This window comes from Phasianus colchicus, chromosome 3 (assembly GCF_987193195.1).
Source record: "Phasianus colchicus chromosome 3, bPhaCol1.hap1.1, whole genome shotgun sequence".
Lineage (NCBI taxonomy): Eukaryota > Metazoa > Chordata > Aves > Galliformes > Phasianidae > Phasianus > Phasianus colchicus.
Window position 1 is genome coordinate 27,135,479 of NC_143438.1, and position 15,916 is coordinate 27,151,394.

Sequence of the window (15,916 nt, forward strand, 5' to 3'; positions counted from 1 at the left end):
AAGAATATTTTGTATGACAGTGGGAAGTTTCAGTACTTAGATATCCAAGAAGGAAATACATTTTCTCATTCTAGAGTTTTAATTTGGAAAATAAAAACAATCCTGTAGAACAAAACTGAAGCTCAGCTTTGTAATGGCCATTCTTGAAGCACAAATACTGTTTGTCTTTAAAGCATGTCTACATGCATCTCAACCAGAGTGCAGTGAATTTTGTTCTTTTCTGCTTTCACCAGTCCTGTTTTTAGTTTTTTTTTGAGGTAGTATGTGCATTCAATCTGTATGCTATTCCTCTCCCAACAAGCCTAAATTAAAGAATAATCTCTGTTGCGAATCAATTCATTTTTGTTCCCGAAGAGGAATAAATCAAGGTCCATTAATTTACAAGACTTAAATTTCACATGTATCCTTTTTCACTCTTCTTTTTCACCTTTTTCATTTGGAATTCTATGTAGTTATTTGGTTTAGGATTTTTTTCTCTGTGACAATGGGATGTAAAATCATTTTTATCCTGAGCTACTGTTCAGAAATAATCTTTCAGCAAGACTCTGTCACAGGATCAAGGTCTGTAGAGTGTATCTTATTTCAGAAGATTAGTAATGGGAAATCATAAAGGAGCCCTTAGAACGTAATTTTCACTGGTAGAGCATATCCACAAAAGCAAGTTCTTTACAGTCTTACTTCAGCAACTGATTAGTGATTGATTTATTTAGAAAAAGTTGTCACAGTTTCTTTTTGGGCATTATAGTCGGTTGCCAACTGTTTTCATCAGCTGTTTTCTTAGGAACTACATTAATAAATCCGATCTTACTTTATCTCACTCAGTGGAATTAGCAGGAGTTGTTTATTCTAGGCACACAGGTGGTAAAAGCCACAGGAAAATTGTTTCATGTCATTTTTCAGCTGAGAACAGAGCTTCAGAACTTCTATTTGGTCATTGGTCAAACTAAGCCTCAGGTTATTTGGACATTTGGTTCACAGATTTTCTCAACAATATTTATTCAAGGAATCTGTAATCTGTTTACAAGCCCAGCTGGAAGAGGATGAGCCTTGGAGTGAGCTCTGGCATGTATATATTTTCTCTCTTTGGTGGTGTACGGGCTTGTGAAATGCATGCCAAGTAGTTCTACTCTCTATCCCAGTATCTAATGCTTCAAAGATCTAGAGGCTGGACTGAGTACATGTGAAGAAAACAGTGGATCACCTTTAAGTACATACCTTATGATTTCACCTGGATGCTGAAAATCACACAAAAGAGCTATAGCACAGAAGTGCTATAAGAAAACAGGATTTAAAATAAACTTACATAGTAGAGCAAAAAGTAGACCATTTTGAGAAGAACTGTGTGCCAATGTAGATGCTAATGACAGCTCAAGAATCAATAGACCAAGTAGGCACGAAGTCTGTATCTTTCTCATCATCTCATCAGTAGCCTCAAAAGAAGTCATAGTTGAAAAAAGATTACAGAACTGGAAAGTTTCTATGAATTCTCAGTGCACCTGGTAAGCACTAGCATAGATTTAAGGGATGTTCTGGAGGAGGTAGCAATTTCAAACCTTAACAATATTTCAGGTAATTCCACATCTAAAAGCATAAGCTACTATGTGGTGTGCTTAGAAACCAACTCTTTCAGCGGAGGCACTTGGCTACTTTTATGGACATGATTAAATGGTAGTGTTTGACTTGATTATATCATGGGTCTTTTCCAGCCTAAGTAATTCTATGACGTTACAATGATTCTGTAGCACTTGTGAAAGTATTAATCACTATTGTAGTGCAACATCTAAGAAGAGTGCACCTGCATTTATTCCTCCAAGAAGCAAAATCCCTTTGTAGTAAGCTAAGGCTCACAAAACTCTTTTCATGTAAAACCAGAACTGTCTTCAATAAATAGTTCTTTGATTATGCTGCTTTAATTGCCTATGTGACAAGAAGATATAAATTAAACTATCAGTGATGTTGAAATAAGAATCCATTAGTCACTTCTGACTCTGATGGAATATATCCTTCAAAGTGTTAGGACATGAATTCAAAGAAAATTGTTCCGCAGCAGGATGGACTTCTAGTTTTAGATTGTTCCAGTCTTGAGACCAACAAATGCTCTGGAGAAACAACAGAAGGGATTTGTTACCCTTCTGTTGTTTCCCATCCAACAAAATGTTCCAAAAAATTGCATAAGAAACCAATAGTAAAATCAGTGGTGAAATTTGTGGATTAGATATTTATTTAATCATTCCATTTATGTGTATGTCTGTACATAACCTTGGAGACGAATTTACCTACCTTATTTTTCCCTTGCATAAAGGGAGCCATTTCAGATCTGTTCCTAAAGCAATTTTCAGTAAATATATTCACATTTCAGACTTAAAGAGGGTAGATTTAGGTTGGATATAAAAAAAAAAGTCATTTATAGTGAGGGTAATGAGGTACTGGAACAGGTTGCCGAGAGATGTGTTGGAAGCCCCATTTCTGGAGACATTGAAGGCCAGGCTATATCAGGCTCTGAGCACCCTGATCCAGCTGCGGATATCCCTGTTCATTGCAGGGAAGTTGGACTATAAGACATTTAAAAAGATCCCTTCCAAATCTGAGGATTCTGAGTTTATGATTTTATATCTACACATGCAGAAGATTGCATACTGCCTCCTTCTTCCCTAGACATCAGACACTTTTCAGATTAAAGTTAATACTTCTATGGGCAAAAACATCCATACACACAACATATTACATTTTGGTGGAGTTCAGTACCTTCATTGGACTGGATCCCTGGTGTATCTGAACTGCCTTTTGAAAGAAACAGGCTCATCAGTTTTGGAAGCACAGGGTGAAAGTAATTGCCTGCTTAATGACAAGTGAATACTCTTAGTTAAATGCTACACCCAAAGAACTGTCCTTAGAGGGAAATTGGGTAGTTATTTCATCTAGAATTAAGAAGTCCCACTGGTGAGAATAAAAACTCTTACCTTTACAATCAACTGAATTATCACTGAGAAAATTAGTGAGGAAAGTCTTACACCTGACTCATTAACTTCTTCTGTAGAATAATACAAAGCTTTTATCTACAACTTCATTGCTACTCACAAAACATGCTTGTGTCTTGGGAAAATACTGGGACAATAGCCAGCTCCAACAGCCCCACCACAGACTATGGCCAGTCCCAGCAGCCATACGTGGGTCTCAGGAAGAGCCTGGGGAAGAAAGAGCAAAACACTACAGAATGAAGGAGAGGGGTGTAGGTGGATTTTTCCTGAAGGAACAGCAGCCCATGGATAGGCCACACTGGAGCACGAAGGACGAAGGAAGGGCAGGGAGGAAATGTTGCAAGCTGATCACAATCCGCTGTTCACCATCTCCTTTGTGATGCTGGATGGTGTGTGGGTACGGAAAGGAGTCATAAATGGAGTTGAGCTTGGGGAAAGAAAGGTGGGGGTTGGAATGTGTTTCAATCTTGTATTTGTTCCTCAACATCCAAACCCACTTTAATTGGAAATAAATTAAACTCATTTTCCCCAAGTTGGGTCTCTTTTGCCCATGACCATAATTAAATGATGTTACTGCCTCTATCTTGACCAATACACTTTGTCTTCTGACTTTCTCCCCTGGCCTTGTTTGGGGAAGGGGAGTGAATGAGAGACTAGGCAGGCACCTGACTGCTGCCAAAGCCAACCCATCACAAGAGAGGTAGCAGACATTTCTGCAAACATCTTTGTAGGAAGATGAAGCTCATCTTTTGAAGAGCATAGATAATGTGAACAAAATTATTTCTCCTTGTGTGAAACAGTGTAAAGTTTTCTGTGATCTCTTACAACCTAGATTAATTCTTCCTTAAATTGAAGAACCCAATTGAGGCATCTAAGTTAGAAGCTTAGTCATCCTGGTACATGAAAAGGAAGAGGTGCCTTGAACAGGCACCTTCAAATCTTAATAGGACTAAATTTCACTTTGGAGGTGTTGAGCCATTGATTATCAAAGAAGCCAAGGAAAAGTGCATTCATAAAAAAGTTGTTCAATTAAATGCCTAAAGTTAAGTTGTATAGATCAGAGTATCTGTGGTTGAGGGCTTACAGCATTTGGTCTTTATGAAAGAAAAAGATGGTAATAACTTGTTATAATTTTCTTGGAAAGTATGCTATTTCTAGCCATGAGGTTTATTCAAGCTTTTAATGCACAATTGAAATGTCTCTTTCTGCTCACTATATGACAGTTTTAACGTGTGATGCTTTTTGACTCTAACATAGATACATATTTTATTGTTGCAGCTTTCTTTTACGTGCATGCTGTGTTCTCCCAAAGAATATTTCTTGCAGAGAAAAGCATTACCAAAATGAAGTTTAATAAAAATGAACAGACCTTGAGAGGTTTAAGCAGTTTTAAAATCTAAATTACCTAGTTTGAGCACTGTGCAAACATTGCATTACACTTTAAATCACATTCAACTCGAATATCAGATCACATATCTTTACCAGACTTTTATAAGACCTCTCTTAACAGAGAAAAATATCCTTCACTTTACAGTCACACCTTATTCATGTCAACGATTTTGGCACTGTGCACATCTGTGACCAACTATTGTCAAGGACGAAGTTAAGAAGAGTAAAATTTCATAAAAAATCTCTGGTAAGCACTTTGAGAACTCACTGAGAATGGCAAGCTCTGCTATCAAACCTGACTGACGTGGTAGTTTCACAGGGTCACGTATCCACTAGTTTATTTTTTTAGTGTATATCTTACAGGGCTGCTCCAAAAGTAATACCTCCTATTTTATGGTGATGGCTCACAATATCAGAGGCAGATGTTGGTGCTATGCAAATAGAAGTTGAAACTTCCCACCAATATTCTGTTATATTTTGTTGCTGTGTGATAAATGGCAGCAGAGGAGCAGTCTGACAAATGGCATCTGACATGGAAGTGTGTACAAAGCAAAGGTATGTAATTGAATTTTTTCCATGCATCAGAAATTGTGCCTATTGACATTCACTGATATGTGCTGAACATTTATGGAGACTAAATAGTGGATATGAGTACAGTGGTTCATTTCAGAAATGGTGACTGCAGCAGTGGATCACTTCTACTGGTGTAGGTTTTGACAAGCATGGAATACACTCTTGTTTATCGCTGGTGAAAATGCATAGCTAATATGATGACTATGATGAAGAAATACTGTTTCATTGCTGAGAATTTGCTCTATCAAACAGAGTTACTGTGTTCATTGTACCTGTTGTAGTTTCCATGGAAATAAATAGGAGGCATTACTTTCGGTACAACCTATGCAGTCCAAGACAATTCCTCTTCACTCAGTGTAACCCAGGCAAGCCAAAAGGTTGGACATCCATTCTTTAAATCATCCCTCTCAAATTTAAAAATCTGTGAAAAATACTAATTTCTGATGCTTCTATGCCAATTCTAGTAATTATTCCACAGCACTAATACAAAACTCAAAGCTGATGGCAGATAAATGATGAATTTGTTATTAGAATGATGCTAGTTAAACTACAAGATCAATTGTTTGTGAGTTAATTAACATCTCAACAGTATTCCTTATCTCCTCCAAAATTGGTTGTTGTTGAGATAATGCTCTATTTGAGCCTTCAGCTAAGGAACACAATCAATTCCTCTTACATACAACTCTCCCTTTGGGTTATTCCAGTGATTTTGTAATAAGGGGCAGCTCTGATCAAGCTTAGTCATCATGCATGTTAGTCACTCCATAAATACAGTAATTGACATGACTTAGAAGAGGAGTTTGGGCAGCTGGAAATATGGCAATAGTTCCCCAGTTAATTTATCATGACATAGTCAACTGTTGGGGACTGGGTTGTTTTCCTGCCCCTCTTTCCAAGCAGTGTTCTTCATAACTGTTTTTGGCTTCCTGTCCATCTATCTCCTGTTGTGAACTTCATTTCTCTAGTCCTTGTTGAATTTGTCAAACGATGTTTTTACTCTATTCCTGTACATTCATGCACTTTCTCTGTCTTTGTCTGTTCTAAATGTAATTCTCAAGGATGTTGCCTCTAGATGCTGCATTTTCTTTAGCAACAATACTCAGTTTGAATTATCTTCTTGCTATTTCAGGATGACATGCTGATTTATCTGTTTAAATCTTCACATTTAATCAATTTCTGGATCTAGCCCAAACATTGGAATGAAAGATTTGCAGTGGGTATGCACCAGCTGGACTTGTACAAGTAGTGCAGAATTTTCCCCAACCTGTCTTTCTCCAGGAAAAAGAAATAAGGCTGGATTGTCTGCTGGTAACTTTGTCAGTAACTTTGAAATAACAGCACTTTTATATACAAGAAGGGCAAAATCAAACATATCCAGTATCTGGTCCAGTACTATACTTCAAATTCAGACTTACCTAGAGCCATCTTTTTGCTCACGTATCAAGTGAAGAAAATAATGTACTAAATAGAATCTGTAGTTATTGATGAAAATAAATTTCTCAATGTGAAAAATATGGACTAAGACCTCTCCTGACATACAACCCTACCAGAAGGGCTCACATATTGAAGTCATAACTATTTGTTGATTGTGGGATTTATTTATATCTTGGCAATCAGGAAAAAAAAAAAACAGTCTTCATGAGCAGTCACTCTAATATACTTAATGTGAAGAAACAGCTGGTAGCTATATTGCATTTTGTTTTGCACTCATTTTGAACTGTGGCCCTTCGAAAATACTCTGTTCTGCTACCTGTGTTGAGTTATAACTGACAGACAGGAGTGAATGGATATGTGCTTATTAAAAAAGACACAATCACTATTTGAAACATGCACCATGTATATTTGGCTTGTAAAATTTCAGTTGTCTGTTCTGAATAGCATAATTTTTTAATACCATTAAATAATATAAAATATGGTGACTATTTTTGTTACTGATCTTTATGGAACTAACGTTTTTACCCCCCTCTTTGAGGTTTTTTTTTTGACATCCTTATTGAATTGAGTTCCCCTCACTTTCTGATTCCATCTTTCATTAGATGATATCTTTCAAAAAGGCCTTGGCTACATATTAAAGACAAAGCCACAACTTTAAAAGAGGCACTTAATTCAGTTCATGTCCCAGTAGTATACTCAGATAAAGTAATTTGCAATATGGATGATATTAAAATGAGTCAGATCAGCCCTCTGAATCTGACAAACCAATATGTAGCTGAGAGACGGTTGTGCCTCCAAAATTAGGTGCTAATCAGTTTTTTAGCAAATGTGCAAATGACTGTGGAATCCTGAGACCATTGAGCTATTCTGATAGGTAAACAGCAGAGCAAGCTGCTTTAATGGGAGTGGAAGATTGATTATTTCATTGAAGATATAAATATATGAATACATGGTATGAGGCACAAACATGCAACCTAAAAAGAATCAGGGAAGTGGTAAAAGGGTATTCTGGTTGAGGAGGACCAGTCCCTAATTCACCAGTGCAGTCAGTGATCACAGCCTCTAATCATTAGAACAAGGCCAGGAAGCCTCTTCATACATTGCAGGTGCTTGCATAACTTCTCATGATGTTATTTTGGTTGACTTGGAATCATGATGCTGCTGAAATCTCAGCAGTCATCACCAGCTGATGAAGAAGTGTAAATCATCAAAAGCTTTCAGCATGTGATGCAGAGACTTTTCCATCATCTTGTTCCACATGTACAAGGAGATATAATAACGCAGTGTGATCAGACATATCTTATGAATGCTGCAGATTGTTTGGAAAATGTTTGTTTTCTTTTCCATAATTTTTTCTATGCAGCTGCCTTGCACAGACAACACTCTTCTCACGCCACAGTCTACTTTTCAACGAGGCTAATCAGCCACACAAAATCTTGCACTTAGTTAAAATCCCTTGTCTTCACCATAGGCTTGTCTTATGCTGTTTAGACTTTAAAAAATGGGACTTCTTAGTACTTTTAAATGAAGAAGCAAAACTGGGGGAGAGAGAGGGGGGAAGCAAATTGCAGCAGGAACAAGTTCTATCAGCACCAAAGTTTCATTGTGATTAAATGAAATTCTATCATCAGGCAAACACACAGAACTGATATGAAAAGCAGTTTAAAGCCATGTATCACCACTGCCATTCCTCAAGCATTTTCAGTATGAAAAGAGGTGTAAGAGTAAATTTTAACTTCTTGTTGCTATTGTTGTTTTTGTAACCAATTTATGTTCTAAGAATCCCCTAATAAGGGACTAATAATTCACTTGGGGGCTTAAGTAGCAAAATTTCTCTGCAGCTGTTCTCACATCTTTAGATAAGAGTTAAGAATATTAGTTGCCTAATAAGAAATAAAATGGTTATTGCTAAACTTGTTTTTACTCTCTTCTGTCACAAAGAAAGAAGAAAATGCTTAGGGTTTTATTAAGAGAAAATGCTCAACCATTTTACAGCATATTCCTCTCTCAGGAAAACATACAGTTTTCAACTTCTCATTGGACAGAGCTAAATACAATCCTGTTGTACCCCCCCTGCTGGATGAGACCAAAGGTCTCCCTATATTATTATGTTTCCTTTGACAGTGATGAGGACCAAGTGTTCAGGGAGAAGTTTAAGATTCAGACCTTTCGCCAGTGCAATGTGTCGATCCATTGTAGAAGATAGAAATATGAAGATATCCTGAACCAGAGAACACTGCTGGATCACTGTGTTTAAAATCATCAGTGATTTCAAATAATAATCTTCTGACCTCGCTTTTGAACCCTTTATATGTTTTCCTTCTAAATAATGCTGCACTTAGTGCCACAGTTCAAATAGTATGAAGATATGTGTTCTTTTACCAGAAAAACACATTTTAAAAATGACAGTAAGGTCACCTTGTGCTTCTAGCTTCTTATATTATAAGTAATAGTGAGTTATGAATCCCTGATTCCATAGACCTGTATCACACACCTTCTCAGTTTATTTTCAGAAAGCAGTGTCTTGAAGTTTAGATTAACATCATATAAAAGTTTCTTCTCCTATAAAATGTCTCCTTACATGAGCCATAGGTGGTCCACATTTATGCTTCTTTTCTAGCTCTACTACATCTAGCCTACTTGACAAAAAGAGAATCTTTCAGTTATCACCTCTGTATACCCCTTTATCAATGAGAAAGCATGGAAATGGATGATATTATTATTAACTCTACTTCGTTTTGAAATCTGTAATCAATTACTTTTGCAGTGGAATAGAAGCTGCCAAAAAGAAAACCTATTCAGATTTTAAATTTACTTTAGTTTTTTGCCTAGTTAAATAAAACAATGTTAACAAACAGCTATCAGCAAATGCCACTTCAAATATCAATATGTGTGTGTGTGTGTATGTGTTTATATATATATATATATAGACAAGCTTCTTGAAGCTAATTCAGTATCTCCAAAATTGTTATGGGACAGAAATTTAGAGATCTTCATAGTCATGTTGTTGAAAGCAAAGTAAATGATACAAGATGTTTGCTATGAATATCCAGTAGAAATTCAAAGAAATTTACCTGAACTTCATTTAGCCACCCTTTGTTGCTTTGGTAGATGCTCAGTGCAGATACACTTATAAATGTCTTTTGTTTCCTATTTTTTGTCAAAGCAGAATTTTGCTAAAACAGCCCTTTTAGGCCTGTGCCTAAGAAGAATTTGAATTGAAATGAATGTTTTAAATTCAGTTTTAAGAATTCACAACAGGAAGCATCATGAAATATCTGCAGGAAGCACAACAATATCTGCTGATAGGTGGGATAAATTATTGAAGTTGGTTAATATAACAAATCAACTGTTTCAGGTTCTTGGAAAGAATAAGGAAGAAACCTTTAGATATCTCACACCTGTTAATATAAAAGGGATATTGAGACTTTTTCTTCGCACTAGTGCATCATTTTTTGCTCCTGTAAGCATGGGAAGTAAGACTTTTCCTTAAGAACAGAGAGAAGATGTTACTACTAACACTACTGTGTTGGTGTTACGCTGTCTCTGTTCTTCTAAAAAAAAATTATGACTCTTCATTAGAAGTAGTGAAAAAGCAAGAGTTGCACATGAATTTGGTCTTGTTTTGGCACATCAGCTACAACAAATGAATGGTTATATGGAAGCTTTACTGTAACAGCCACTGAGAAAATAGAAAGATTTTGCATCAAAATGTGAAGTACAGACAGAATGGAGTTTGCAGAATGTTCTTTTGCAAAAGACAGGGTGCTGATATAATACAATACATATTCTTGTAAAGGAAGGTTTTCTTGCTGTCTCCCATCAATTTCTTCTGATAGCAGTTCTGCAAGATTCTATTTGGAAAGTGGATATTCTGTGTTTACTGATCACTCATGTAGGAGCAACTGTAGGATATATTAGACTTGCTGCTCAGGAACAATTGATGTGGCTTTGTATCACCACCTTTTTTTTTTTTCTTCCCTAGGTGTCTAAACAATGACAAGGCAAGAATGATACTTTTCTCAAAAGTCCAGTAACAAAGAGTACCCAAATAAATAGCCTAAATATCACTGCTATCTACTATAAAGCAGATAGGTTTGATCATTTTTTGTAAGAGCCTTATTCTTTTGTTTCTTCCATATCTCTACAATTCCTTTTTCCTTTATTCAGGTGAACCAATGAAGGAAAATGCAGTTTGCCTCAAAATATGTAAGTGAAGAGATGAAAAACTTCACAGAAGCAAAGCAATGTTCTAAAAAGATATTTTAAAAATAGCTTTGCCCTGGCATAAAGTAGATCTGGTTTCTTTTGAAAGAACATAACATGTGGTAAAACAATTAATAAAATATTGGTATCCTGTTGAATCTTTTTGTGCCTGAGACTAGCACTTCCAATGTAACCTAAAGAACTGTGGATATGTGAGACTCTCATGAAAGGCTAAGTCAGCATTTAAGGGAAATACAGCATTTGCTCTCCAGTAAGTTGGACAGCCTTAAGGATCAGACAGTCATGAGTTGAGAAGCTTGAGGAGGAGGAATAGCCATAAAGCTCTGGCAGAGCAGAGCATGGAAATACTGTGATATAATGTCTGAGAAGAGAGTCTTATGCTAAAGATTTTCATAAGAGAAATTAAACTTTGGGAAAAAAAAAAAAAAGGAAAATGAAGATTAAAAGGACTCTAATGTGCTTCTTTATAAGACATGAGATATTAGATGCAGACTCATATATTAATAAATAAATAAAGAGAGAAAAAGAGAAAGAAGGAAAAAAAGAAATTATAAAATGCTTCAATTTAGCAATTTTCAGGGGGGAAAAAATGAAAGTTGTTTTACCAAAGGCTGAAACACCATTTATTACTTTGTCAAAACTTCCTTGTTTTGTAGTACCTCATGTTACTGGGTTACTACTATAAAAAACGTCAAAGAAATGAAATCTGGAAAAGCTGTCAAAATTCACAGAAAATGCCCTGAGCTGAATTCTTTGTTTATCTGGAATACTATAGCATAAAAAATAAGAACTGCCAAAGAACTGCCAGGTGTCAGCATAAATAAATGTTATCAATAAAATTTCCCTACTGAAAACACAGGATATATTTTCAAACAGCATCACCTTAGATATTAATAAATGTAAGATAATCCTTTCTGAAAATGTTACTTGTCGCTCATTATGTTGTTATAAACTCACTGATGTTTATATCATCTCATTGTAGTTCTTGTTAGAAAGTTCAACAGCTTACTACTGCTTAGGTCTAGCCTGGCATTGGTAATAACTCTATCAGCCCCCTAGAAGTTCATTTAACAGCAGATAACTTAGCATCTTTGGTTCTAAACTAAAGGTTTATGTCTCTGCAGTCAGGAGAGAATTGCAATTATGTGCACAGGTATTCATTTAATTATTTCAGACTATTTGTTTAACAATATGATCATAAAAGACAAGCTCTTAATAACTGAGTCAAAACCTTAAAGTTAGGTAAGGATGGAATAAAGATTGAGAGGGTACCAAGGCAAATGTAAAAATCAAGTGGATTGATAAGTTTCCGTAAGCATCAAATTCCTTATAACTAAATGTATACCACAGAAATACCTACTACTTTTTTTCTAAACTTTGTAATTCCAATATTTGTGCATTTAAGTGTATGTATTATTCAAAAAACAACAACAAAACAGAAAAAGAAAAAGGAAAGAAGAGGGAGTTTATATAAGTTATGTGGCTATATCCATCCAGAAGACTGTATTCAATCTCATAATCCTCAAAGGTAGCATGACACACAAAATCAAACTGCATAACATACGCAGAATAATCTGATGATCACCTTAGATATTTTTTGTCGAATGCCTCTGGATGCACATTTGCAGCGCACCCAAGAAAGTTAAGTTCTATTTTCCAAAAATAATTTCTCATCTGCAGTATGTAAGTTTGATCAGAAAAGCAGATATTTTTACAATTTCACAAACTGCGTACAGTCAATATGGAAGGGTTGTTTTATTTCTGCCTTTCTGGGGAGGCTGGATTTTTATTTTTGCATAATTCATGTTATCATATCAAAATTGTTTGTGTTACGACTTTTTTAAGGGTCACATACATCTTATCTCATTTATGAACAAACATCTTTGCTGTATGTGTTACACTCAGGAAAGTCAGGGAAGTTTACACATTAGATGCTTTTGAGAGAAAATACCTCATTTCAGGCTTATCAAAATGTATCAAATAAGATGATTTCTTATCAACCGGAAATGTTACAATTTCACTTCTACAGCACTGTTCTTCTGTTAAGCCTGACTGCTGCCTGTACTATACATCCTGATCACAATTTTCATTTTATATTTGCAAGCGTTACTATCACTATCAAGTACTATAGCAGAACCATGGAAAGAAAATTGGAAGGAAATGAAAAGACGTATCTTAAAAATGGTATTTACCATCACTCAAACAAAATATATAAGTAAGAAAGAAAATCTAAGTACTAACCTTCTTTAACTTTGTATTGTCATGTTGTTACTTGGCATAAAAATTATAGTGATTTTTACATCTCTCAATTTCCTCACCAGGAGTCCTCCAAAATACTCAATTTTACCTCTAGTTTGGTGTTAGCTACAGCTTTTCTGCTTTTTGCCACCAACTGAAGCAGGAAAAGAGACCTGGATGTATGGTGGCGCAATGCCTTAAAGATTAAATCTTCTGAATCTTCCTCATTCTTTCAATGTGGAACAGAGTGCCTTGTTGGTTTTTTTTTTGTTTTTATTTTTGTTGGGGTTTTTTGTGCATCTCTCTAATGGAAAGTAATGGTTTGAGGAGAAATGGTCAATTCAGGAAAAGTGAGGTGAAAGAGAATAAAGCCTTAAATCTGTAATCTTGTAGGAAATGTTGTGCAGCTTGTAGAGTTTTGCTGGTAGTGCTACCTACGCTTTACCAAGATTTTCTGTCCTTCATCTCATTATTATTTTTGTTTAGTTTCCCATGGCTATCTCTTAGCCTTGTGCTTCATCTCATCGCATGTACCGCTGATCACTGTGAAGGATAAATTATGCTTTACATTTAGTTACTTTAGTCAGGCCACTTTATTGAGTTGTCTATCCAATCACAAAAATCAGGTACATCTCAAAAGAGATGACTATACATATACAATAAATGAAACTGGTTTTGCTCACTTCCTGGGTTATTCAGAAACTGAATGGTTTTTTTAAGCCACAAATGGCTCTTTTTCATTTTTTTGAAATAACGTAGTCATGGTTCTCTCAAAAGAACATGTGAAGTGACCAGTAGAGAGGAAGCTGAAGAACTCTTCAAAAGCATGTTGAGGTAGATATTTCCATAACCTTTTAAATAAATTATGACCTAAATCTTTTACATTAGACTGTAACAAAATGAATATTTTTGTGACAGTCTTTTTTTTTTTTTTTACCTTTCTTTTCATTCTTCAGCTTTCTTTTGATTGTAATTCTTTTAATTGCTTTGCTTGCAACTAACCATGTATATAAGTATATGCACATATGAGTATATATATGTATATAATATTTGTAAGACTTATACAAGGGAAACTTGTAGAAGCTGCACTCTGTTCTCTGCTGAGTTGTGTTTTCTATTGCTTATTCCACTGTCTCGTGTTTTCAATATATTACGGATTTCTGTTTTCAATGAATAACACCAACAAATAGGTTATTAAAACTAAACAGGGTTGTTCATCATATCCAACTACACAAAAGTTAATTTGGAAAGGACATAAATAGTAGTAGATAGAAAATAATGCATTGTACTTGATTTCTTCTGCAGTTAGTCAACAATAGGGATAACTAAACTGTCACCATGTAACTGCAGATTTAGCCACTTATTGAGATGAATGTTCACATTTCTCAGCTCATTTTTCAGGATGAAAATAGCATCATCATGTATACTTAGCTCATATTTTTAAGGTTATCTATGTCATCAAAAGGAGTAGGAACATTCTTTGCTTCAGTGAAAGCAGTTTCTAGAACACATTAACGTGATAATATTTTTTACTGAAATTTAAGGGAATAGGAATGTGCCACCACTAGGTTTAAAAATGATAATTTTTATAAGCATAATTAGGTGTTTTTTACTGCAAAAATGAAATTCAAGACTCTCTCTCAACAGAAATTTTTAGTGAGTAGTTTCGGAGGAAACAATGGAAATTCCATTTAAGGCCAAGTATTTCTTTAATTTAATTTCTTTAATTTCTTCAATGTGCACAATAGTTGATGTTGAGTTCACTATTTTAAAGAAAACTACAGTTTTTAATATTGACATTACTTTCTGTAATAGATATTTGTCCAAAACAGTGGTAGGATTCTGGGTTCAGATACATACGTATTGGGTATGTTGTTTTAACTAAGTGTTGATCCTTAGATGAATATTTATTACCAGTACCTAAATATGGTCACAAGTAATAGGCTTTATATTATCTCATTATTATTTTCTAATTTGAAATTCTTGGTGGTTTTTTTCTCTTCTTTACTTAACAGAGATATTTTTGAGCTAAGACATTTATCATTTTTTTAATGTATCTTTTTTTTTTTTTTTTCCACAGACATCTCTTCTCTCTAGTTATTTCTTTTCAAAACTTGTTAGCTGGGAGGTTTGTGTGGCTTATGTCTATTTGTCATATTAGATTTCTAGAATCTCATCAGAACCATGTCAAATTACATCAATCCAAGCGGTGTTCTAGTCGTTTGATAGCATAGCGCTAAAAGAAAAGCATGGCTTGAAGGTAGCTGGAAGACAAATAGCTTTATCATCATTGCAATAATTTACTGAATGTTCACACGATATGATGTTTTTGTTCCACCACAGTAATCTGAAATTTTTACTGACCTATGCTTTGCAAAAATATATAGAGAAAAATGCATGAATCCCAGCAAAGACTGTGTGATGGGAGGAAAATTATTGGTTATTTTTTCCATGATGTTTTTCAGATAATTCTTTTGAAAGCTGCCAGGAGTAAGAGTGCTGGTCTTCATTCATCGGGGTAGCTGTAAACCCCTGCTAGTGGAAGGATCTTCTTTCTCCAAAGAAAGATAGTAGTTAGGAAGAGAGCTTCCTTGCTGGCCCAGACAGAGAGGAGTCAAATTTTGAAACAGGAAATTGGAAACGAACTCCCTGAATTAAACTGTCGCAAGATACTGCTCTCCTAGCTATAAAGTCTAAAAACATGGCAATTACATCCTCTGTCTGCACAAGCTCTTCCATCAGAACTTACAGAACAGATGCAGATAAACCAGATAGAGTGCTTTTCCATGCAGAACATGACAAAAATGAGTCTATCAGAAAAAAAACCAAACATATATTATCATATGCTGCATCCACCATTAGGCTCAGGTGCCTCTAATGTTTTGACAAGCCTTGTCACACAGAAAATGAACCTTTCTCATTTTATTCATGGACTAGTGAAGCACAGACTCTAAGTCTGTCAGAACCAGAGAAGAATTGGCCTGTTTCTTGAAGTGGGCTAAAGCTTCCTCTGGCAAAGTTTATATCTTTCAGAGAAGACTGCTTCATTTCTTTTCCCTTTTTCTTTCCTTTTTCTT

At 35.3% G+C, this 15,916-nt stretch overlaps 1 long non-coding RNA gene across 1 annotated transcript; it reads left to right on the forward strand.

Annotated features, from left to right (window-relative positions):
- The first annotated feature begins 3,515 nt into the window (after window positions 1-3,515).
- LOC149918471 (uncharacterized) lies at window positions 3,516-6,373 on the forward strand. The gene is made up of 3 exons (XR_016465494.1): window positions 3,516-3,678; window positions 4,513-4,614; window positions 6,070-6,373. It is a non-coding gene; the product is annotated as an uncharacterized LOC149918471 (long non-coding RNA).
- The last annotated feature ends 9,543 nt before the right edge of the window (window positions 6,374-15,916 follow it).